Raw genomic sequence first — 25264 nt, 5'->3', positions numbered from 1 at the left:
TTGCCTCAACAACACAGATGGCTCCAGTCAGTGTAATTACCGTGGACAATGGGTGTGGTAGCCCACTAACCAGTGCCACCACAGGCAGTGCAGACACACACACACACACACACACACACACACACACACACACACACACACACACACACACACACACACACACACACACACACACACACACACACACACAATGTATGTACATGATGTCAGCAACCAGTGGAAGCCAGGCAGGATTATAATTCCTGGACAGGGTGTAAAACTACCAACGGAAGTGTTATATGTATATGTGATGATTCATACCACTGGTGATGTGAACACACACACACACACACACACACACACACACACACCCAAACACACACTCTTTTCAACTCTCTCCTGCCTTGGATTTATTTTTATTTTTCACCTATTCTTTGAAAGTGCTTCAATTATCTCTGACTTCCATCAAGTGATCTTACATAATCAACTTCAGGCGGTATTGAATGAAAAGCCTGCAAAGTTAAACCCTTGTTCGGCTTCAATTCTTCACGTGGAGAACCTTGACTGAGGAGAAAAAGGTTTTTTCTTCCAGTGCGAGTGTGAAAGGAGAAGCGAAGATGGGTCGCAAGACTGAAAGGCGTGCAGGGCGAGAGCACACCGGATGAAAGAAAGAGCCGGCAGCTGAGGGGACAACAAGTGCAGCAGGGTGGCGGTTAAAGCCTCCCCCCTCCACACACACACACACCCTCCAACCTCACCCCTTTCGAATCAGGAAGAAAAAACACAGAGAGAGGAAAAGAGAGCAAAGCTGTGGAGAATAAGGAGTGAGAGAGTGAGAGAGAGGGAATAAGAGTCAATGGGTTCTTTGTCATCAAAGAACTTGTTTATTTTCAAGCTTGCCAGTCTAACCGTCGTGAGACACGGCCAGATATCACTCCCCCTGTCCCTCTCAATCACATCTTATACCCTTCTTACCCCACATAGGGTTATAGGGGGAGTTTTAAATTACAGTGAAACTATTTGCATTATGAATTTCCTTGTCTAAGAGCAAGAATTAAAAGAAAACGGTCTAGTTGAGATTCGAGGCCTCCACACAGTTATCCCTCTGTCCACATTCTCCCTCCCTCCTTTCCTCCCTCTCTGCCCCAGCTGGTATTCGCACATGAGTAATGGGATTACCACAGCGAGTGGTGATGGGTGGTGGAGGAGGGGGTGAGGAGGGTGACGTTGGAGGACAAGTGAGACAGAGGAAGAGAGGGATCAACAGGGAAGGCCGAAGTGGAAACAAGAAATCCACCTGGAAGAAGAAGAAGATGTGACTAATCTCAAGGTTCAAGGTTCAAGGTTCTTTATTAGTCATATAACCATAGCTACAAAGTAGTTATGTCGATGAAAATCTTAGGTCACAGGCTTCTCCAACAGTGCAACACAATATTACAGAAAAACAGAAAAATATAGTGCAAGTAAATATTAAAAGCAAAAAGAAAGGAATAGTTTAAAAAAAGTGAAATAGTGAAATAAGGGTCTATATGCAAGCTATTGGAATTATATATTAGGTAAATAGATAAATGATTACTAAGTAGCAGAATGTTATGGATGTTGTTACAGCAGTTCAGGTGTTTAAGAGTCTTATCGCCTGTGGGATGAAACTGTCTCTGAATCTATTGGTTTTAGTCAGGATGCTGTGGTACAGCCTGCAGACTGCAGCAGACTGAACAGTTTGTGGCTGGGGTGATGGGGGTCTTTGATAATCCGTAGAGATTTCTTCCTGAGCCGCTGGGAGTAAAGGTCCTCCATGGATGGCAGCTCCGTCCTGGTGATGTTCTGTGCAGTGTTCACCACCCTCTGACGTTCACACACACACCTTACACACACATATCTACTTGTGACTTCTTCATAATGGCTCAACATTTGCAGCGACTGATTTCTCAGGTTCAAGGCCACTTAAAGAAACCCATCATGACTTACTATTTTCATCCGCGAGGCCCTGGACAGAAAAACCACACACTCTCTTTTCTGTTGGATTACCATGGCAATGAGGGAGCTATTCAAGAACAAAAAGGTCCCTTTGCGGTGGGTAAAGTATGGAAAAAAGCAAGCGGCCAGCGCCCATATGAAAGCGGGGCGGTGGGAGCTGGAAAGAGAGGGTAATGTGAGAGGAGCGGGTGGAAGGCACAGAGAATGTGTGTTATATTAAACCAATGTCTGGCAGGGTGTCAAGTCTGTAATATATACAGAGAGCGAGGGGAGAGGGGAAGAGTAAAGGAAGGGAGATCAGTTAATTTAGCTGACATTGATGGACGGGGGTTGTGGGGGAGGACTGAGGGGATGTATAGAAGAATGTAACCTGTTCAGATGAGGACAGAAGAAGGTGAGGCAGGACGGGTGAGGAAGGTGCGAGGCTGCAGAGGAGAGGGAGGTATGCCTGGCTGTGTGACAGTAGCTATATTGAGCTCAGCGTGTGTTGACACTGTCTCCTGTATCTCACCCAGGAACAAACTCTTCCTATTGGCACAGGACAGAGCTTCCTATCCCCTCTGTCACTCCTCTCTACCCCCTCTGTGACCTGCATGAGTACGAGCTCCCGTCCTCCCATCATCCTCTCTGTTTTCCTTCCTTATCTTTAATTTGATTATATTCTCAGTCTCATCCGTCCTTATATCACCTGTTTCAAGGAAGTTGCTTTAGACACACTGTCATTTTTTCCTTCATCTTGTCATTGTTTCAGTTATATTTACACTTGATGATTCCCATCATTAATACATGGTACATTGAGAATTATTAAACTTAATTAAAGGTGGGGTAGGTAAGTTTGAGAAACCGGCTCGAGATACACTTTTTGTTATATTCCATGGAATGCTCTTAACATCCCGATAGCAATGAATATCTTAAGTGCTTTGACAAAAAATCCATAAAAATGTCATCTGTGGAAGCCGTAGTACTGTAAAAAGCACGACCAATCATCTGAGCCGGCCCGGCTAAAGTAACTGGATGGCCTACCTGCCTGTCAGCCTTCCATCTGTGCACAAACTTATCTCGTGCCCTCATTGGTCATGTGCGCGTTCGTGTGTGTTGGAGGAGGGGCTCTGTGAGGAAGTCGCAGATTTGTTCCGGCTGTGTATTTTCAAATTCTAGCGCACTCGAGCTGGTTTCTCCAAAATTACCTACCCCACCTTAGTGTTGGGACCCTCTATGGTTGGGACTACTGTAACGCCGTTATTTTTGGCAGTAACTAGTACTCTAACGCATTACTTTTTAAATTCAGTAACTCAGTTACCGTTACAACATGGTGCGTTACTCCGTTAGTTTTTGTATATAGTCAACAGCCAGGCGAACAGAGATGAGAACTGTACTTAAGTACAGTACTTGAGTAAATGTACTTAGATACTTCCTGTGTCACATGCGGAGACGAGCTGTGTGCGTGTTTGTGTTGTTTACTAACAAGACTATCATGGCGGCGGCGGAGCTCAAGTCTAGTTTCTCCACCTGGAGATATTCTCACTATTTCACTTTTGTCGAGCACAAAGAAAAGAAAGTTTCTGTTAGATGTAAGTTGTGTCCTGGCGGGTCAAAGAGCCTATCTACTGCCCAAACCAGTAATTCAAATCTCTTAACACATCTGCAAAAACAACATGCTGGGACGAAGCTAGTAGCTAAGACCACAGAGACTCAGCCGACGCCACTCCACCTCCACCTAATCAACAGCGGCTGGATTTTAACCAAGGGACTGCTGGCCAGGGAAAAGTCGATAAAGCCATTGCATGGTATGTTGTAGACAGAGTTGGGTGTAACGCGATACAAAGTAACGCGTTACTGTAATAACAATATGTATGTCGGTAACGGAGTAGTGTAACGCGTTACTGTTATAATTCAGTAATCACACTACAGTTACTAACATTGCCCCGATACGCGTTACTTCGTTACTTTTATAAAATAATCACACTCACTGACAGACAAGAGGGGTTTCCGCCGCAGGTTTGTATACATGTAGGCCTATGTAATCTGCGCGATTTGCGAGACCACATCTCCACGTGCAGTGCTGCATAAACATGGCTGATTCTTCTCATCTGTAAACTCCCTCAACGGGGCCGCTCGCTCTCTTTTGTTGATCGCCCTCTCACGGGTGAACAGTTCAATGCCCCGCTTCATTGTAGGAATTCTGCCATGTCTCTACCACTTTAGTTTGACCATCTCTGTTACTAAGTTATGGAATACTAAATAAATAAGTAATTAGATACCTTACCGTTACTGCGCTCAAAAAGAATGATAAGAATAATGCGTCTTGAACTGGTTTCATTAATTAGTGTCTTGACGTTTCACAGACTGTTAGCTTGTTGTGTGGCTGGTAGCCTATTTTAGAGCATATAAAAAGAAAGACTTGTGTTATGTCTTCCTTAATGCAATAGTAATTGCGGGTGCAAGTGGAGTCTCGCAGAGGCAAAACTGTGGCACGCTTACACTGTAGGTTGCGCCGCAGTCTGCGTGATCTGCCTGTAGGGGCGGGCCGGCCCTGCGAGTAAAGTAACGAGTTACTTTATGTAGAGAGTAACGAAGTAGTGTAATATATTACTTTTTTAAAAAAGTCATATGTAATATATTACTTTTTTTTAGTAACGACCCCATCTCTGGTTGTAGAACACATGCAGACTATTGCTACAGTGGAGTCACCCGCTTTCAGGGAGCTAGTTAGCATGATAGCATGTCCGGGCGGCACACGGCATATGGGACGGAAAACTTTTTCCAACTACCTGGAGAAAGAATATACAAAAATGGAAAGCCAGCTAATATCGATGCAATCCAGATTGCATATAATGCATGTCAAGTTGATCAACAGATTGTATTATTCTCCAATGCAATAACAGTACTGAAAAGAAGGCTATAAGGGCATTAATGGGAGGCCTTTTGTTAAGTAACTAAAACGTTACTTTTCACAGCAACGCAGTACTTTTGGTGTAAGTAATCAGTAGAGTAACTGAGTTACTTTTGAAATGAAGTAACTAGTAATGCCTAACTAGTTACTGGTTTTCAGTAACTAGCACAACACTGCTGCCTTTAACACATAATGCAATCATAATTAATCATGTCTAATTATTATTATCATGTTTTATCTCAAACGTGTTAAATGGTTAATTAATACATACATTTTTAATGGATAATAATTGATTCCTTGTGGTTGGATTGTAATATTTAGAGATGTTTTACAAACCATTTCTGAAAGACTTACATCTCTTTCGGATATCATCAATAAATAACTTAAAATAGTGTATAAATGTTATATTGAGTAAAGTAATTAACTTGTATTGATATATTACTAATGTAACCAGAATGTAATGGTGATTGTATCTTAGCAGCTATGATACACAATGTACTTTATAAACAAAGTCATATTAAATTAGCCTCTAGCATTACATATAATATACAAATTAATAATAATGACTAGGGATGCACGATATTGGTTTTTTGAAACCGATACCGATAACTTCCTGCTTCTCAAGACCGATACCGATAATAAAAAATTGTTTACGCCACTAATTATTTTAACGCGATTAACGCATGTGTCTTTTTTTTCCTTGGCCGCCCCGTAGTTTCAGAGCGCATCGAGTTTAAAATACCATCTACAAGCTGATGCTGACAGCCCCGCTCCTGCCGCCCGCTTGTGGCAGAGCACACTTCCACGCTCACCGGCAGGCACCGACCATAGACTGTATATATAAAGGCACCGACTGGCCATCTGGAGTATGTGTGGCCCGAGCGAGCGAGAGACCTTACGTGCATTGTTGTTGTTAGCATCTGTTGCTAGCTAGCTGCGCTAACGGATATAAGGAGATGTTTAAATGAAAACAGAGGAGCGACATTTCGCCACAACTGCGCCGAGCACTTGACTTTATGCAGGAAGCCAGACAGTGAGACATTGTACGAAAAGTCAGCACACTCAGCACGGATAGTGCGCAACATGATTGCAGCGTCCAGGCAGCTCCGGTTCGAGCATATGCCTTGAGTTGCACATAGCTCCAACGCCCATACCACCGACTACATGTTTGTTTACTGTCCTGGCTTCACGGCCGCACACCATTTACGTCACAGCCAGGCATGAGTTAGGGAGCGCTGGATTTGTGAAGAACTCCCCTCTTCCTAAACCACTAATACCACAGTACTGGCAAAACGGGAGGAGCCGGGTGAAAAACAAGCGCCCCTCATCCCAATCCACCCACACCGCAGTATTTTTTTCTTTTTTTTGACCCAAAAAATATATTGTATATTATCGGGGCTATTAATACTGGTATCGGGTTTATCGGGATGACGTCATAATTCCTAATATCGGACCGATAATTATCGGGCCGATAATTATCGGGCCGATAATTATCGTGCATCCCTAATAATGACCTAAAGTTAACGGAAAACACTTGTTGTGTGTCGTCAAATATGTTAGTTTTGTTTATGTATTTTGTCTGTCATTTCCTGTTTTATTTTGTACTTACCTCTTGTCTTTCATTTCAGGCCCTGTTACTTCCTCCCCTTGTGTGTTTTTTCCGCCATCATCTGGGGCCGTTTCTCAATCGCGAGGATTTTGGCTTCCAAGCCAATATTTCAAGGATGCTACGTCATCGAGTGCTGCCGAAGGACTGTTCCAATGTCCAGCATACTTGGAATTCCACCGAGGCGGCGTCCTTGGTTTGGGGGAAATTTCGAGGCTGCACATGGGTAGACTTCGCATCCTTAAAATCCCCACAATGCTTTGCGCACGGACCAATTTCAAAAACCCTTGCGGAGAATGGCTGAACCGACGCAGCACACATTTAAATGTAAGTATAGTGGCCTAGAACATGTGTTGGTAAATATGTTACTTTGTTACATTTATTTGTTATCACCAAAAATGTGTTCCGTGAAAGTAAAGCAAGTTCATAATTAGATAGACATCGTGAGGTATTTATTTTTGTTACAGTTTATGTTGAAACCGTTAGAGAGAGTGGCACACTTGTTAGCCTGTTCCATTCTTCTTCGTTTTCCGTAGCCGTGGCTTGGAAGTATACTTGCTTCGTTTCTGAAGGAAGTGACTTGGAAGTACGCGACTACCAAGCCAGCATCCTCGCAATTGAGAAACGGCCTGGGTGTTTCTCAATGTCTTCACATGTCTTGCGAGTCACTTGCTTCAGAAGTGAGGCAAGAATACTTCCTGGCATTCGGAAAACGAAGAGTGGAACAGGCTAGAAAGTGTGCAGGTGTGCGTCATATGTGCCCCGCCTTACATTTTCCGCCACAGATTTGGGGAAATTGGTCCGTGCGCAAAGCATTGTGGGGATTTTAAGACCGCAGAGTCTACACATGTGCAGCCTCGAAATTTCTCGCTACGAAGTACGCCGGGGTCGGTAGAATTCCAAATATGCTGGACATTGGAACAGTCCTTCGGCGGCATTCGATGACGTAGCATGCTTTAAATAGTGGCTCTGGAGCAGCCTTCCTAGACATTGAGAAACACCCTCAGCATCTGCCCCGCCCCTGATCGGTTTCACCTGTTCCCACTCACCTTATGTTTAAATAGTCCTGTCTCTCCCCTGTCCTGTGTCAGTTCGTCTTGTTTGTTTCCATTGATGGTCGTGCCAAGCTTCAACTAAGAAAGGATATTTTCCAGTCTAGTCAGGTTTTGTTATTTGTTTTTTTGTAAGCTTAAAGGGGACCTATCATGCAAAATGCACTTTGTGATGTCTTTTATACATAAATATGTGTCCCCGGTGTGTCGGGGAACTCACGCAGCGTCAGAAAATAAAATCCTCTCTCTTTTCCTCTGTACCCAAATCTTTTAAAAACGAGCGGATACAGATTTGCTGACGATCTGACGTCAAATCGTCAGCGGACCCACAGAAAGTTGCTATCAGAAACCATGCCTGACGTGTTTTGGACGTAATCTCGTCTTTGTTTACATTAGCAAGCCTCGCTAACACTCAGAGCTAGCCTGTACTGCAGAGCACATGTGTTTAAAAAGCAGGAAATAAAAAAAGGAACTCACCTTGTGATAAACCCGCAAGAGAAAAAGCATTTGAGCTCCATACTGTTTCAGAAATAATCTTTGATGTAATTTAGAACAGGATGGCGTTTTATCACAACAGAATTGAACTTTATCTCCGGTAGAATTCTGATCAGGCATTAGCTCCTCCTCCTTTTTATTTTTTTCAAGCTAAGGACCCAAAATCTGCGTTTCTCTAACAGGGCTGCAAAAGAGGGGTATGAGCAGTATGAGGCATGGCTACAATGGGTGAACTGTTTGGTATTTTAAGCAAAAAACTTCACAGACATGTTTTGTATAGGTATGGCCCTACAATATATTTTTCCAATATAGCATGATAAGTCCACTTTAAGTTAATCTTAAATTCTCTTTTTGTTACGCTTGTTTTTTCCTCCTTGTGAGCAGGGGCGGACTGGCCATTGGGAATACCGGGAGCCCCCCCCCCCCGTTGACAATTGACTAGCGGTACCGAGTTGGATCGGTCAAGTTTCCCGGGCTGATTTTTAGTCCCAGTCCGCCCCTGCTTGTGAGCGCTTTATGTTAAATCCAGTACCTACTCTGATTTTCTGTTTTCTTAGAAATTAAAAAGACATTTTTTACTACATTCAAGACTGTCTCTGGGTCGTGCATTTGGGTTCTCCAGTTTGTGTTAAGGTCGTGACAACACTTTAAAGTTAATAATAAACATACATTTTAAAACTGTGTGACCATAAGGATTAAAGATATTGGTTTCATCCTTTTGGCTGGACATTTTCAACCAAAATCAGAGGGTTTTGGGAGGATAAGTATGTAGAGTACATTTCAAATGTACAGCTAATGAGTGTAACAATTGCTCTTTTAATATTGAAAGTCTGGCTTGCAGGTGGCACTATACAATATCTCTCAGGGTCAGAATTAAATTAAATCTCATTTAGCTGACCCTTTTTATCCAAATCAATTTAAGATAGGTGAATCCAACTATGAAGAAACAAACTCAAAAAATCTGCAGGTTCATTAGCTATCAATAAGCCCAACTATTGTAAGTGCTACTGTATTGGCTTCAAATAAGATTGAACTTTTAAAGTGCTACGTACAGAAGCACTTCTCACAAAATCGAATGCTTGTTCTCCGTCAATTTCAAAGACATAAATATCTGAAGGGAGGAGATCCCAATCTTCACTGCTTTGTGGAGATAATAAAGTTCTTCACTTTTTATCATGTAGATTCCAAATAGATAGAAAGATAGATTGATACTATCTATCTAAATATCCCTCCCTCTGTTCCACGCTCTCATGCATATGTGTCACAGCGAGGCCAGATTTAGAGTAGGTTAGTGTGTGAATGTATGTGTGATTGTGTGAGTGAGGCATGTACTGTATGTACAGAAGAGGTCAGATCCTGTGACAGCCTCGGCTCCTCTCCCTCTGTCTCTAATCTTCAATTACTCTTCCTCACACCGAGCTATGTCTGGGTCACTCGCCCCCTCCTCAGATTGGATCACAGAGGTGCTCGGCCACCGAATAACCCAGGAATACCAAACCCTCATCACATCCAGAGAATAGCCCTGAGCCCGGACACGAGCCCCTGCAGCCACATAACAGCCCCAGGCTCCTTTCAAACATGACTTCACACGTTTTAACTGAGGGTGGGATGCAGCGATAAATCACATCCAGCAGCAGTACATTCATTACTGCGAGTGATATTTGGAGAACGTTTTTGGAAATTTAAGGAAGCTCCATGTCATGTGACCCAGTGGAGTGATATCAGAATCAGGATCAGAAACAGGTTTATTACCAGGTAGGTTGACACGTACGAGGAATGTGACTTGATGTCATGGTGCATACATAAAAGTAAAACACAGATAGAGAACTAGAGAAATATTAAAAATAATAAAAAATATAGTAACATATAACAGTATTTACATAGAAATAGAATGGAATAAAATTAGATAAAATATGGAATAAAAATTGGCAGTAATAAAAAAAGATATTGTTGTACATTGTGTGCATTAATGTAAGGCATATAGAGTCTATGATGTGGCTGAGGTAAAGTATCAAAGCAGTATTGGATAGCGACAATGGAAGTAGGACACACCTCTTCTGTTTTACCATTATAAAACAATTTTATTTTTTTTTAACAAAAACAGCTTCTGCGTCACGTGACCTGGTGACTCCAAATCAATGCAGCATTGGATTTCTAAACTGAAAGAGTAAGACAAATCTGTTTTTGTAGTCTTTGTTCTTTTTTACCCCTAATTTATATGAATATCTATTGAAATCTTGGATTGTGTCAATAGCTTCTATATTATGTGACAAATAATAATCCCTTTCAAATGGGGAAACTGCACCAAAATCAGAGAAGACTTGACAGTGGCAGATCCGTCTCCTTGGCCCGTACCCTCGCTCCCCCCCCCCCCCCCCCCCCATCATCATCAGCTGGGCACGCAGACAGCAGGCCTGTAGGTGGCTCAGTATGTGTCATGCTTTACATGCCAGTGCAGGGGAGGAGGACTGACACAGAGCATGTGTTACACTTGCTCAGTTTGATGTGCTCTGCCCTCGCACAGGCACCACTGTGGGTGGCATAGCTATGTGTCATAATCACCATCATACTCTGCTTTGTCGGATTTTATTCTCAAATGTGCGTGTGTGGCTCTACTGTGGGTCCCTTTGTGGAGGTGCTGCGCTGTGGGCTCATTCACAGTGTGGGAGCTGATGTTATTCATTCTTTCTGACCAGTGTGGTGTGTATTATAGCAGTTCGAAGCCTTAATCACGCAAGCACTCCACTAATTATCTATTCACTGTGCTGTGTGTGCACATGGACAGTAGGATAAGAATTTAAGTTACGAAACATTATTGTAGTGCAAACAAAGAATTATATTACCTCAAGGTCACCTCAGCAGCTTCTTCATGCTCTTTTCCACTGGATGAGAGGACGACTTGTGATGATTTGGAGAGCAGGAGAAGCAGGAAGGACGTAACATTTAAACTAAGAGACATGCAGGTTCAATATAGATACGTTAATAAAGAAACATGTCTGACCGGTTGTGATGGCAGGCAGGTAAAGCTGGCAGGTAACAGGCAATCATAACTTTATGTAGCAATTATAAAAGACAGGAATCATCAAAACACACGGCCAGAAGTAAAGTGAACAACATAATCTTAAAGAAGGGCGAGTATGACACTATGAATGTCTGGATTTATAGATGTCTATGCTGTAATATTTTATGATCTTCATCAGACGTAAGACTTTTTACATTCATTACATGTTATTTTGTTAGATGCTTTTTTTCCAAAGCGACTTTTCAGTACTGTGGACAATCCCCACAGGAGCCATTTGGGGTGAAGTGTCTTGCCCAGGGACACAACGACATGCTGACTGCAGTGGGACTCGAACTTGCTATCCCCTGATTCAAAGTCAATCATACTATCCACTGAGCCACGGCCTCCCATTCCTCCCTATCCACATTCCCCACTTAGACGCTATGTTTGCTTTACGACCCTGTCACTGTCACAATAATACACAGGTTTACAAACGCCTGTTTCATTCTCGAGTGTCAAGGTTCACTTTTGACCTTTGATCTCAAGTCAAACTCCATTTACTAGCAGGAGCATGTAGTATCTTACTTTTTCTCATGAGTAGTTTATCTGACTAAATCTTGCTGTTGTTCGCTCTAGATACCAAGCAGTTATGTAGTGAGATCATTCTGATTATTGCTAAATATCTTTTAATCAATTGGAGAAATTTAAAATCATCATTCTAAAGACTTTTGAGAAGAGCGTTATTCAGGGTTCTCTGGGTTATGTGTCATCCAGTGGGTGGGCAACATCCTTTCAGTGCCCAATGTGTGTGTGTGTGTGTTGGTTTGTGTACGTGTATGTGTGTGTGTGTGTGTGTGTTTCTGAATGACGATCAGATCTCCATTATACTGTTGTGATTCAGGAATGGAGGAGGCATACACGTACTAAATGACTGTCACATCCTTATGTCTCCCAAAGCGCTCTCATGTTAATTTCCGCGAAGTGTCAGCATCTTGTCTTCATTCAGGTTTTTGGCATTTTATTGACAAGGTGTAAGCAGAGGGGATGAAAGAAAATCTAAGAGAACAGAGCCGTTATAATAATAAATATAAAACACATCCACAGTCACTGCGGGATATTTATGTGCTGCTGATTACACCGTTGTTCCAGATTTACCCTGAAGCATTAAATCGTAAACACGTCATTTAAATTGAATAGATGGCAGGAAATCAAAGAACAGCATAACGTTTGAGTTTATCAAAACCTATTCACGTTCTCACAAAAGCCACAAACACAGATTTAAGTGACTGAATAATAATGTGAGAGCCAGCACAAGGACAAGTCAAACTGTAATCTTTTCAAAATCTCATCATTTATTTGTACTTAATGAAAACTGTGGTGATTTAATGAAACTGTATTCATGGTTAATGAACCAGAGTTTTGAACAAGTTGAGAACCCTTCAAGAAATTATTTTTAAGAAAAGTAATTTAATGCGCAATGAGTTCATTGGTAAATGGATCAACTTTAGTATCATCATTAGTGTCCTGTCTGTAACTTGGTAGTGTTACCACTGAACAGGTCTCTCTTGAAAATGAGACCTTGTGTCTCAATGAGATCTACACCTGTATAAATAAAGGCTAAAAAAAAATCAACAATCAAATCAAAATCTTTTCACCAGAGCCCAGTCTGTTCTGATTGGTTAGCTGACCGGCCCTGTTGTGATTGGTCAACCGCTTAGAGATGTCCCGCCCCTTAGTTTATTACATGTGTTGTTTCTGTCGTTATGTTTCTGTGACATGTTATAACTGAAAATATTGATCATTCATAAATAACTGACACATTTATTAACACGCAAGTTGCTAGTCTGGATTTAGAAGATGCAATTCACACATCTGTTGCCTGAAAATTATCAGTTGAATTATTTCTAGGGATAATGCTGCACAAACTCTTTGACAAGAAAGATGTTTTATAGAGCTACAGCCACCTAAATCATTTGTTTTGTAAAAAAACTTACTAAAAAACTACTCTTTACGTGTGTGGCTTGGTAGAGGGTAAGAGGTCGTGGGGTGAGGCAACACACACACACACACACACACACACACACACACACACACACACACACACACACACACACACACACACACACACACACACTCAGGGAGGGAAACCAGATCTGTCTAGTGGCACTTCACCGCTGGCACTGTCTCTCACTGGCACCAACACACACACACACACACACGCACGCACACACGTACACACACACACACACACACACACACACACACACACACACACCACACACACACACACACACACACACACACGCACACACACCCCCACACACACACACACACACACACCACACACACACACACACACACACACACACACACACACACACACACACACACACACACACACACCCCCACACACACTGGCAGTGTTCCTGGTTAACTGACAGCTGGTGTTCTGTCTTCTCGTCCCGCTGACACAGTGAGGCCCTGTTTGAGGCCAACTGCACCTTCACCGGTTCCTCTGGAGCCAAAAGAGTGGCTGTTTGTGTGTTAACTGACTCCTCACCTCACCAGATACGCTGCTCTCCTGTTACCCGCTCCGTGCCACAGGGTGCTTTTACAGTCACGGAGACTGACTTCCTTTTCTCAGATGATGTCAAACCTTTAGTGCTCAGACAATGCAACGCAGAAAGTTACGATCCCCATCAGGCCAACAGAACATCATTTTCTGCTTCCTGTAATAAGTATTATGGAGATGACATTATGACTCAGCGCTGTTACATGGCAACCATATTTTACCTCAAGGATGGTGTTAATAACCTATTTTGGAATGAGACACTATTTAAGGAGTATGATAAATATGAGTTAAATAACCATTAGAAATTAAACAGCGTGCATTTGATCCCAGATCAAATGCACGCTAAAGGGTCTTTCATCACGTTTCTCTCAGTGATTATGTTGTTATGTTAGATGTTTGTTGTGTCTTTTTCAACCCGGTATTGGCAAGACGTGAACATGTGACGATTTACCATGCTGGGAGACGCGAAGATGTCACGATGTTGTCCCTTCAAACGTGACAAGGAACGTGACTCCCAGCATGGTAAATCGTCACATGTGATATCGGGTTGGTCTTTTTCATGTATTGATATTTGTCTGTGTTGATGTTACACATGGAGCTGCTGTGATGCAAGTCACATTTCAGACTTGATCTGACCATTAAAGTATTATCGTACTATCCTATTATCGTATGGAAGAAGTACTATGTGGTTAAAGCTCTGCAGGAAATCTGGTAAGTGGAGGTAAGACTTTATTGTTTCGAAAAACATACATGTTGTTATTTGCAGCAATGTACTATCAAACATTTTAAGTGAATTTAAGATTTGCTAATTATTGATGGTGTCTGGTCGACATTTCCTAAGGTGAGGCAGATGTGCACACTTTGGACTAAAAACGTCATTATTTATATTTTTGAATTAAAAATCTTATAAGTAAGTGTGAAGAAGTACAAAAAGCTATATGTATTTGAAGTACAACAAGTAAAAGTACTTATTAAGCCACTCCACCACTGGCATAAAACAACATAAATGGCAACAGAGTACAAGTACTTTAAATGTATTCTTAAATAATTGAGTAAATGTACTCAGTAACATTTCCCCATGCAGTATTAATGAGTGTAAACAGCAGATTCATTTCGTGAAAGGAGACATTTTTTATATCGATGCGACGACACAAGCAGCAGATCTACCCGAGTCACCGTGGCGACAGGATCACATGCTCACCGTGACTCAACTCCAGGTGGGAGTTAGAAAGCTGTCACACTTACACTCAGCATCCTACCTAATCATCCACCTACTGTGAGGAGGAGGAAGAAGAGGAAGAGGAGGAGACTTTTTCCCACCTTATTTCCCCTCATATAAGACTAGGAAAGAGCATTTTATAAAGGGTAACAAAATCTGTTGTGTGCTTTGCAGAGGGTACAGGTATGGTTGAGATAGTGAGATTGATAACACCAATGACATGTCTTTTTCTGTGTCTGTCTTTACAAATATATTTTAAATGTGTCAAAACTTGAATACTTCTTAACAAGTTTACTTTACTTGCATTGCAAAGTAAGATTAACACATACTCTATTAATCCAAAAGGGACAATTCAGTTTTCCCTCTGGTGTTGTTTACAATATATCACACACAAAACGCTGAAATACACACATGCACACAGTGTCAGAGAGTCAGTGTCAGAGCGAAAGAGGCTGCCATGGTGCGGCACCCGAGAGCGTTGGGGGTGCTGGTGCCATGCTCAAGGATACCTCGGCAGTGCCTCAGATGCTAACTGGCAAGTCTCCATCTGGGAATCTGTATTTTTGCTCCGATCTAGACTTGAACCAGCAACTGACCGAGCTACTGCCCCTTGTACCCTTATTATTCAAATGTTTTCCCATATCTCTGTTTATTTTATCGCACCTATTTTAAATCAATGTATGACTGATTCGATTAATGATTTGAGACCATTTAGTAGTTAGGGTTAGATTTGTTTTAGGGTGTTTGGTTAGTGTTTTAAATGTGAATTTCTTTGCTTGTAATATTTCTTTATGATAGCCTACATAAAATCTCTCTTAGTCTAGATGTGTGAGTAATATTTGTTGAAGGGACTTTGTTTGTTCAACAAAACTTACTCTACTTACTCAGAGGAAGAGAAGGAGACAACAAAACTGAGAATCAACACTTCTGGAGGCCAAACGATCGCAACTGTAGGTCAACTAGCAGATGTCCCCTGACTCAGCTGAGAGAATGTAAATGGAGGGACAGATGAAGACGATCTGCATCCTCTTCATCACCCCCAATGACAACAACAAGTCTGGAAGTGAGAACCTATGTGCAGGGTGAGGAGACACAGGATGAGGAGACACAGGATGAGGAGACACAGGATGAGGAGACACAGGATGAGGAGACACGGTGAGGAGACACAGGGTGAGGAGGCACAGGACGAGGAGACACGGTGAGGAGACACAGGGTGAGGAGGCACAGGATGAGGAGACACAGGATGAGGAGACACGGTGAGGAGACACAGGGTGAGGAGACACAGGGTGAGGAGACACAGGATGAGGAGACACAGGGTGAGGAGACACAGGGTGAGGAGGCACAGGATGAGGAGACACAGGGTGAGGAGACACAGGGTGAGGAGGCACAGGATGAGGAGACACAGGGTGAGGAGAGGAGACACAGGGTGAGGAGACGCAGGGTCAGGAGACATGGTGAGGAGACACAGGGTGAGGAGACACAGGATGAGGAGGCACAGGGTGAGGAGACACAGGATGAGGAGACACAGGATGAGGAGACACAGGGTGAGGAGACACAGGGTGAGGAGGCACAGGATGAGGAGACACAGGACGAGGAGGCACAGGGTGAGGAGACAGGGTGAGGAGACACAGGGTGAGGAGGCACAGGATGAGGAGACACAGGGTGAGGAGACACAGGATGAGGAGACACAGGATGAGGAGACACAGGACGAGGAGGCACAGGGTGAGGAGACACAGGGTGAGGAGACACATGGTGAGGAGACACAGGGTAAGGAGACACAGGGTGAGGAGACGCAGGGTGAAGAGACACAGGGTGAGGAGAGGAGACACAGGGTGAGGAGACACAGGGTAAGGAGACACAGGGTGAGGAGACGCAGGGTGAGGAGACACGGTGAGGAGACACAGGGTGAGGAGGCACAGGATGAGGAGACACATGATGAGGAGGCACAGGGTGAGGAGACACAGGGTGAGGAGAGGAGACACAGGGTGAGGAGACGCAGGGTCAGGAGACATGGTGAGGAGACACAGGGTGAGGAGACACAGGATGAGGAGGCACAGGGTGAGGAGACACAGGATGAGGAGACACAGGATGAGGAGGCACAGGGTGAGGAGACACAGGATAAGGAGACACAGGGTGAGGAGACACAGGATGAGGAGACACAGGATGAGGAGGCACAGGGTGAGGAGACACAGGGTAAGGAGACACAGGGTGAGGAGACACAGGGTGAGGAGACACAGGGTGAGGAGGCACAGGGTGAGGAGACACAGGATGAGGAGACACAGGATGAGGAGACACAGGATGAGGAGGCACAGTGTGAGGAGACACAGGGTGAGGAGACACAGGGTGAGGAGACACAGGGTGAGGAGACACAGGGTGAGGAGACGCAGGGTGAGGAGACATGGTGAGGAGACACAGGGTGAGGAGACACAGGATGAGGAGGCACAGGATGAGGAGACACAGGGTGAGGAGACACATGGTGAGGAGGCACAGGGTGAGGAGACGCAGGGTGAGGAGACGCAGGGTGAGGAGACACAGGGTGAGGAGACACAGGGTGAGGAGACACAGGGTGAGGAGGCACAGGGTGAGGAGACACAGGGTGAGGAGACGCAGGGTGATGGGGGAACAGGGTGAGGAGACACAGGGTGAGGAGAGGAGACACATGGTGAGGAGACACAGGGTAAGGAGACACAGGGTGAGGAGACGCAGGGTGAGGAGACACAGGGTGAGGAGAGGAGACACAGGGTGAGGAGACACAGGGTAAGGAGACACAGGGTGAGGAGACGCAGGGTGAGGAGACACGGTGAGGAGACACAGGGTGAGGAGGCACAGGATGAGGAGACACATGATGAGGAGGCACAGGGTGAGGAGACACAGGGTGAGAAGAGGAGACACAGGGTGAGAAGAGGAGACACAGGGTGAGGAGACACAGGGTGAGGAGACGCAGGGTCAGGAGACACGGTGAGGAGACACAATGAGGAGACACAGGGTGAGGAGACACAGGGTGAGGAGGCACAGGGTGAGGAGACACAGGATGAGGAGACACAGGGTGAGGAGACAGGGAGGAGACACTGGGTGAGGAGACACAGGGTGAGGAGACGCAGGGTGAGGAGACATGGTGAGGAGACACAGGGTGAGGAGACACAGGATGAGGAGGCACAGGGTGAGGAGACACAGGGTGAGGAGACACAGGGTGAGGAGGCACAGGGTGAGGAGACGCAGGGTGAGGAGACGCAGGATGAGGAGACACAGGGTGAGGAGACACAGGGTGAGGAGGCACAGGGTGAGGAGACACAGGGTGAGGAGGCACAGGGTGAGGAGGCACAGGGTGAGGAGACGCAGGGTGAGGAGACGCAGGGTGAGAAGGCACAGGGTGAGGAGACGCAGGGTGAGGAGGCGCAGGGTGAGTAGACGCAGGGTGAGGAGGCACAGGGTGAGGAGGCACAGGGTGAGGAGGCACAGGGTGAGGAGACGCAGGGTGAGGAGGCACAGGGTGAGGAGACGCAGGGTGAGGAGGCGCAGGGTGAGGAGACGCAGGGTGAGGAGAGACAGGGTGAGGACACACAGGATGAGGAGACACAGGGTGAGGACACACAGGGTGAGGACACACAGGGTGAGGAGACGCAGGGTGAGGAGAGACAGGGTGAGGAGAGACAGGGTGAGGACACAGAGGGTGAGGACACACAGGATGAGGAGACACAGGGTGAGGACACACAGGGTGAGGAGAGACAGGGTGAGGACACACAGGGTGAGGAGACGCAGGGTGAGGAGACGCAGGATGACGAGACACAGGATGAGGAGGCACAGGGTGAGGAGACACAGGATAAGGAGACACAGGGTGAGGAGACACAGGATGAGGAGACACAGGATGAGGAGGCACAGGGTGAGGAGACACAGGGTAAGGAGACACAGGGTGAGGAGACACAGGGTGAGGAGACACAGGGTGAGGAGGCACAGGGTGAGGAGACACAGGATGAGGAGACACAGGATGAGGAGACACAGGATGAGGAGGCACAGTGTGAGGAGACACAGGGTGAGGAGACACAGGGTGAGGAGACACAGGGTGAGGAGACACAGGGTGAGGAGACGCAGGGTGAGGAGACATGGTGAGGAGACACAGGGTGAGGAGACACAGGATGAGGAGGCACAGGATGAGGAGACACAGGGTGAGGAGACACAGGGTGAGGAGGCACAGGGTGAGGAGACGCAGGGTGAGGAGACGCAGGGTGAGGAGACACAGGGTGAGGAGACACAGGGTGAGGAGACACAGGGTGAGGAGGCACAGGGTGAGGAGACACAGGGTGAGGAGACGCAGGGTGATGGGGGAACAGGGTGAGGAGACACAGGGTGAGGAGAGGAGACACATGGTGAGGAGACACAGGGTAAGGAGACACAGGGTGAGGAGACGCAGGGTGAGGAGGACACAGGGTGAGGAGAGGAGACACAGGGTGAGGAGACACAGGGTGAGGAGACACAGGGTGAGGAGGCACAGGGTGAGGAGACGCAGGGTGAGGAGACACAGGGTGAGGAGGCACAGGATGAGGAGACACATGATGAGGAGGCACAGGGTGAGGAGACACAGGGTGAGAAGAGGAGACACAGGGTGAGAAGAGGAGACACAGGGTGAGGAGACACAGGGTGAGGAGACACAGGTGAGGAGACACGGTGAGGAGACACAGGTGAGGAGACGAGGAGACACAGGTGAGGAGACACAGGGTGAGGAGACACAGGTGAGGAGACACAGGTGAGGAGACACAGGGTGAGGAGACGAGGAGACACAGGTGAGGAGACACAGGGTGAGGAGACGCAGGGTGAGGAGACATGGTGAGGAGACACAGGGTGAGGAGACACAGGATGAGGAGGCACAGGGTGAGGAGACACAGGGTGAGGAGACACAGGGTGAGGAGGCACAGGGTGAGGAGACGCAGGGTGAGGAGACGCAGGATGACGAGACACAGGGTGAGGAGACACAGGGTGAGGAGGCACAGGGTGAGGAGACACAGGGTGAGGAGGCACAGGGTGAGGAGGCACAGGGTGAGGAGACGCAGGGTGAGGAGACGCAGGGTGAGAAGGCACAGGGTGAGGAGACGCAGGGTGAGGAGGCGCAGGGTGAGGAGACGCAGGGTGAGGAGGCACAGGGTGAGGAGGCACAGGGTGAGGAGGCACAGGGTGAGTAGACGCAGGGTGAGGAGGCACAGGGTGAGGAGACGCAGGGTGAGGAGGCGCAGGGTGAGGAGACGCAGGGTGAGGAGAGACAGGGTGAGGACACACAGGATGAGGAGACACAGGGTGAGGACACACAGGGTGAGGACACACAGGGTGAGGAGACGCAGGGTGAGGAGAGACAGGGTGAGGAGAGACAGGGTGAGGACACAGAGGGTGAGGACACACAGGATGAGGAGACACAGGGTGAGGACACACAGGGTGAGGAGAGACAGGGTGAGGACACACAGGGTGAGGACACACATGATGAGGAGAAACAGGGTGAGGACACACAGGGTGAGGAGACACGGTGAGGACGCACAGGGTGAGACTTCAACTCCTCTCGCTCAGAGTGTCAGAAATCTCTGGGTAATCATTGCAGCTCCAAACAACACGGACTTGAGGTCAAAACAACAAATTGTGTTTCTCAGTACGTCATGAAGTTACATGCTGGGTCACTTTTGACAGAGCTTTTATTGTCTTGATGTTGATAAGAGGAAATCACTTACCCTGGAAAGAGTTGCACAGCATGGCAATATCTGCTTTGGAAAAGGGATTTTAGAAATCAAATGAAAGCACACATGGGAAAGGGTTACCTGCCCAGGCACTATGGATGTCAACGATATGTTTTTGGTTTTTCTCAGCATTTTGACATCTTGTATTATATACAGATTTGTATTAAAATGCACTGTCCCTATAACAAAAATAGATAAATAGCCTTTTCAAATGCCTGATTAAAATCTAGCATTCATAATTTAATGTGTAAATATTTCAAAATGTATTTCAATATTCAATATTGCATTTAAAATGATTGATTTGGGTATTTATTAATCGTATAGAGGTTTCCTTTCATGTTTTCCTTATCCTATTTATTGATGGATTACAATATAAGTATTTGGCCCTATAGTAACCAATAAAATATGTTGTGTTTCCGACCATTTATCGGCGTTTTAAGTAATTAATTAGTCATATCTGTTATGAATTCCTGTTTTGTAATGTCCTTTAGTCATCAATCAATGACACTTTATATTTCCATGACACTTGTAGTCCTCCATACAGAAATATCAGCCCCGGTGGTTTATCTCTACCTGGGCTCAGTGAGGAGAGATATACAGTCTAACAGCGCCCTCTTCTGGTTGTAAAGGTACATGACAACTGGAAGTTCATCTCCTAAATGAGGTTTCTCCTGAAAGTGATGTATGATTTAAAAAACATGACAAGAGTCAGGGAGGGGATCATCTGTACAGTTTTTGTCTCCTGTTTTATTTGGATGAATGAAACACTTTCAGTTACAAAAATGACTTAAAATGAACAACACTGTACAATGAACAAGTAGAGTTATTTTTCTTCTTTTTTTTTGGTTTTCAAGATAAATACACTAAAAGGCTAACTTGCTACTACAAGGGAGAAGAGGGGGGAAAGGAAGGGGATTAGGAGGGAGAAGGGGGGAGGAAGAGGAGGGGGGCTGCTCACAGGATGGAAGACACACACACACACACACACACACACACACACACACACACACACACACACACAGACAGAGGGAAGGTTTAAATCGGTTTTAGAGTTGCATAACAAATAGAAAAAAGGCCTTTTATGATAACAAATAAAAAGATATTCACACTAACACACACACTGTTGTGACAGGGGGAATTAAAGCTATAGGAAGTTGGCAAATGGTACGTTACAGTTGACAGGTCATGTGTGTGTGGGGGGGGATCGTTGTTGTCCAAAGAACAAGGAATCTTTTTGTGTGTTTTTTTTTTAAACACACCACACCCGTCCCATTTATCCAGCAACCCCCACGCACCCCCCCCCCCCGACACACACACACACACACACACACACACACACACACACACACACACACACACACACACACACACACACACACACACACACACACACACACACACACACACACGGGTAAAGGTCAGACAGGTATGACGTTAGGACCACACACTGGGTAAACCAAATGAAAAAGGGGGGAGGATGTGAGGGGAGGGGTGATGACGAGCAGAAAGGACAAGAACTTAAGAAGGATCAGAACAGCTACAAAGATACCAAGAGAAACTTCATTATCATCATCACCATCATCATCATAATTATGAGAAGATTATTTTTCCAATGACAAATACTTAAAAATATACATTTCATCATCATCTTAATTATCAATATTATTATTATTCCCCTTTGGATAGCTGAGGTTAGCGCTTCAAAGACCGGCGCGCTAGGTGACGAGGACTTAAACAGAGAGATGGAGAGAGAGAGAGAGAAGTGGAGTAGGTGGAGGCTTTGTGTTGAACAGAAGGTCAAGTTAGAGCTCTTTGGTTTTATTCTTTAACGTCTGACTCGCTTTGCTGTGTTGCTGGAGGAAAACCTTTGGACTAAAGCTGTATTGTAGACGAGAGAAAGACAGAGAGGAGAGAGGGATGGAGGAGAGGGGGTGTGGAGGAAGAAGAAGCAGCTTGTTTGTTGTTGTTTTGTTTTTTGGCTCTGCTCACCGTGTCTCTCCTTCTGTTTCTTATCTTGACATGATTCAATTTCAAGCACTGTTTCTTGCATTTCAAAGGAATAGTTTGACATGTTTTGAGGTTTTCTTGCCAAGGTTTGGATGAATGATTGACACCATTCTCTCATATCTGTATAACAACAACATGGAACTACGTTAGCTTAGCTTAGCAGGGGGAAAGAGCTAGGATGTCTCTGTCCAAATGAGGTGGAAATGATGACTCACTTTGCTGACTCATTGTTTTGTTGACTTCAGCACAAAGATATGTGGTCACGGATCAATTGGTTTGTGTCGGTTTTTCTAAAAGAAACATGAGTGCATCAAATACACAGCAGTATCTAAAAGCATCACCATTAAAAACTCTTTCATTCTGTCTTCGTTAAGTGCCAAGTTTAGGGTTAAAGTCGTCACTTAAGTACAAAACAATACCTAAACAGGAAGTGTTTTCAAGATGAATAGCCCAACGCTTATTTGCAACGGTGCCATCACAGCATTATTATGTAGGCCTATGTGGTGTTTCAGTCGGCAAGCCTTTAGTCTGAGCTTTCAGTTAGCATTAAGAGGAGCTCCACTGTTAGAAGCTACTATTTCAATATAATATCAAACAATTATTTATAGGCCTATGTACGGAACAAAATCTGCATTTAAAGCTAACAAATGTTAGTTAGTTTGTTCAGAACTTGCAAGAACGATAGCTTGGCCCTGCAAATACCTTCCTTCCTGGTTCTTATCTAACTCTTGGCAAGAAAATGAATAAACGTAATTCCCCAAAAATGTCAAGTTACTCGTTTAAAACTCATTTTTGTAGATGTTGTAAAGGCCGACTACGAGCCTGATTTTATGGAGAGAGAATGATTAAAGCATAGAGGAAAGAAGAGTTTCTGAACGCTCTCTGAAGGTGGACATCAGGGTTTTAGGGAGTGTGTACATGGTGCTGGATCACATGGCGGGGCATTAACTTTGGTATCATTCACTAAGGGGGTATCCCCGCCGGAGAGACCAACACTTCACACCCGGTCCCTCAAACCCTAACGCTCACTAAAGAAGAGCCTCGTCAGAAACATCCTCCCATTTCCTCTGAATGCTGAAGGAGAGCAAAACAACACATGCTTCTTCTAAACTCTCAACACACACCGGGTCTTGAGAAGTGTTTGGATGCGTCACCTAGCATCAGCGGTCCCAGCCAATCCCCATTGACCTGCCCTGCTGCACCCCAGATTCACATAAACTGGTCAATATGCCCCCTCATCAGGCAAGACCTAAAGGCGAGAGGGGGTTTTGGAGACCTTATGGGTAAAGCTGCTCTGTAGCAAGAATCTAGAAGCTTTTGAATTCAAAAAGATTGATCCAGATTAGAGTCTAGATTTGCACCAAAGAGCAGCTTTACAGTCCGTGTTTGACAGGGAGGAAGCAGCGAGGGTCAGATGTGAGGAGAGGGCTGTGCTCAAAGCTCAACACAGACAGCGGGGGGTGTTTTCCAGAGGGACAAGGTGTGTGTGTGGACCAGAGCTTGAACCAGTGCAGCCCTTTGACCTTAAATGGCAACTTCTGAATCCCTTGAGAAAAACTGATCTATTCCATGATCTGTCGACTCCCAGATCAATCCCAAACCTCTGTGTTCACACCTCGGCTTTACTGCGTCTGCTCTCAGGCCACAAATCACACTTTCCACACATAACACCGTTATCCCCACTCGAACCCCGCATTTTAAAGCATTCATCTATTTGGTTTATCATCAAAGAATATGAGGTATATGATGAACTATCTCTCGTTTACATCTTACAGTGGATGAAGAAAAAAGTTTGAAACAGACGTCTAGAAAAGTGGAAACAAAAAACTGAAAAAAGAGACAAAGTAGAGGGTAATATACGGGTTTAAAATCCAGAATCACCCTCTTGCCTCCTGTCATGTAAAAACCGCTAGCCCCAGTTGCTCTTCTTCTTTTGTGTTTTTGGTTGCGTAGCTGTAAAGCTTTCAGTGTTTTCTCCCTTGAGAGAAGATATCAAGAAGAGGCAGAACAGCGTCTTAAAAAACACCTCATCCTGCAGTTTTTCATACATTATATTTATGCATTGAAACAGCAATTAAACTAGCCATTTCTGTCCCATTATCAGGAGAAACAACGTCCAGAAAGCCTCTATCAAATGCATTGTTTATCCCGCTGATGATGAGGTGTTTGCCACACAGTGCTGCCTCTCGTTCCTGTGAGTTTCCCCTCCCTTTAAGAGGAGGAGCACATCTTTACGGCTGACCATTCAATCCGTCATATTCTCATATTAAGTCCCGACAGGACGTGGTTGCATTTCTGGTATTATTTGGTTTAAAGAAGTAGGAAAGAACTTCATCAGGGGACACAAAAAAAGAAAATCCATCACAAATACATCTCAGGATATGAAAAAGCACCTCTAGAAATAAATTAACAAATAAATAGCAAGCAAATAAATCAACCCTATCCTGAATAAATAGTACAATCAAAAGTCTAAATCATCATTAATAAGGAAAACAAAAAGTCCAAAGAGAGATAGTTAACATTTTTGGTCTAAAATCAAGTTATTATCATCAATGTTTTTAAGGATCTTTTTTTTTTCTCAGTCTTTTTTTAACGTTTTTTCTTTTTAATACATTAGCGATAAGTAAGCAGTAGAACATAGATCTTTTTTCTACAAAATCTATAGAAGCACTAACAGATACATTCCGTCTAAGAGTCAATGTGGAGAACAGGTTTCACCCCACATCTAAAGTTTGGTTCACGATCATCG

Source organism: Gymnodraco acuticeps, unplaced genomic scaffold, assembly GCF_902827175.1.
Source record: "Gymnodraco acuticeps unplaced genomic scaffold, fGymAcu1.1, whole genome shotgun sequence".
In the NCBI taxonomy this organism is placed as follows: Eukaryota; Metazoa; Chordata; class Actinopteri; order Perciformes; family Bathydraconidae; genus Gymnodraco; species Gymnodraco acuticeps.
The sequence above is the reverse complement of the archived record's forward strand: the minus strand, read 5'-3'. Positions refer to the sequence as shown.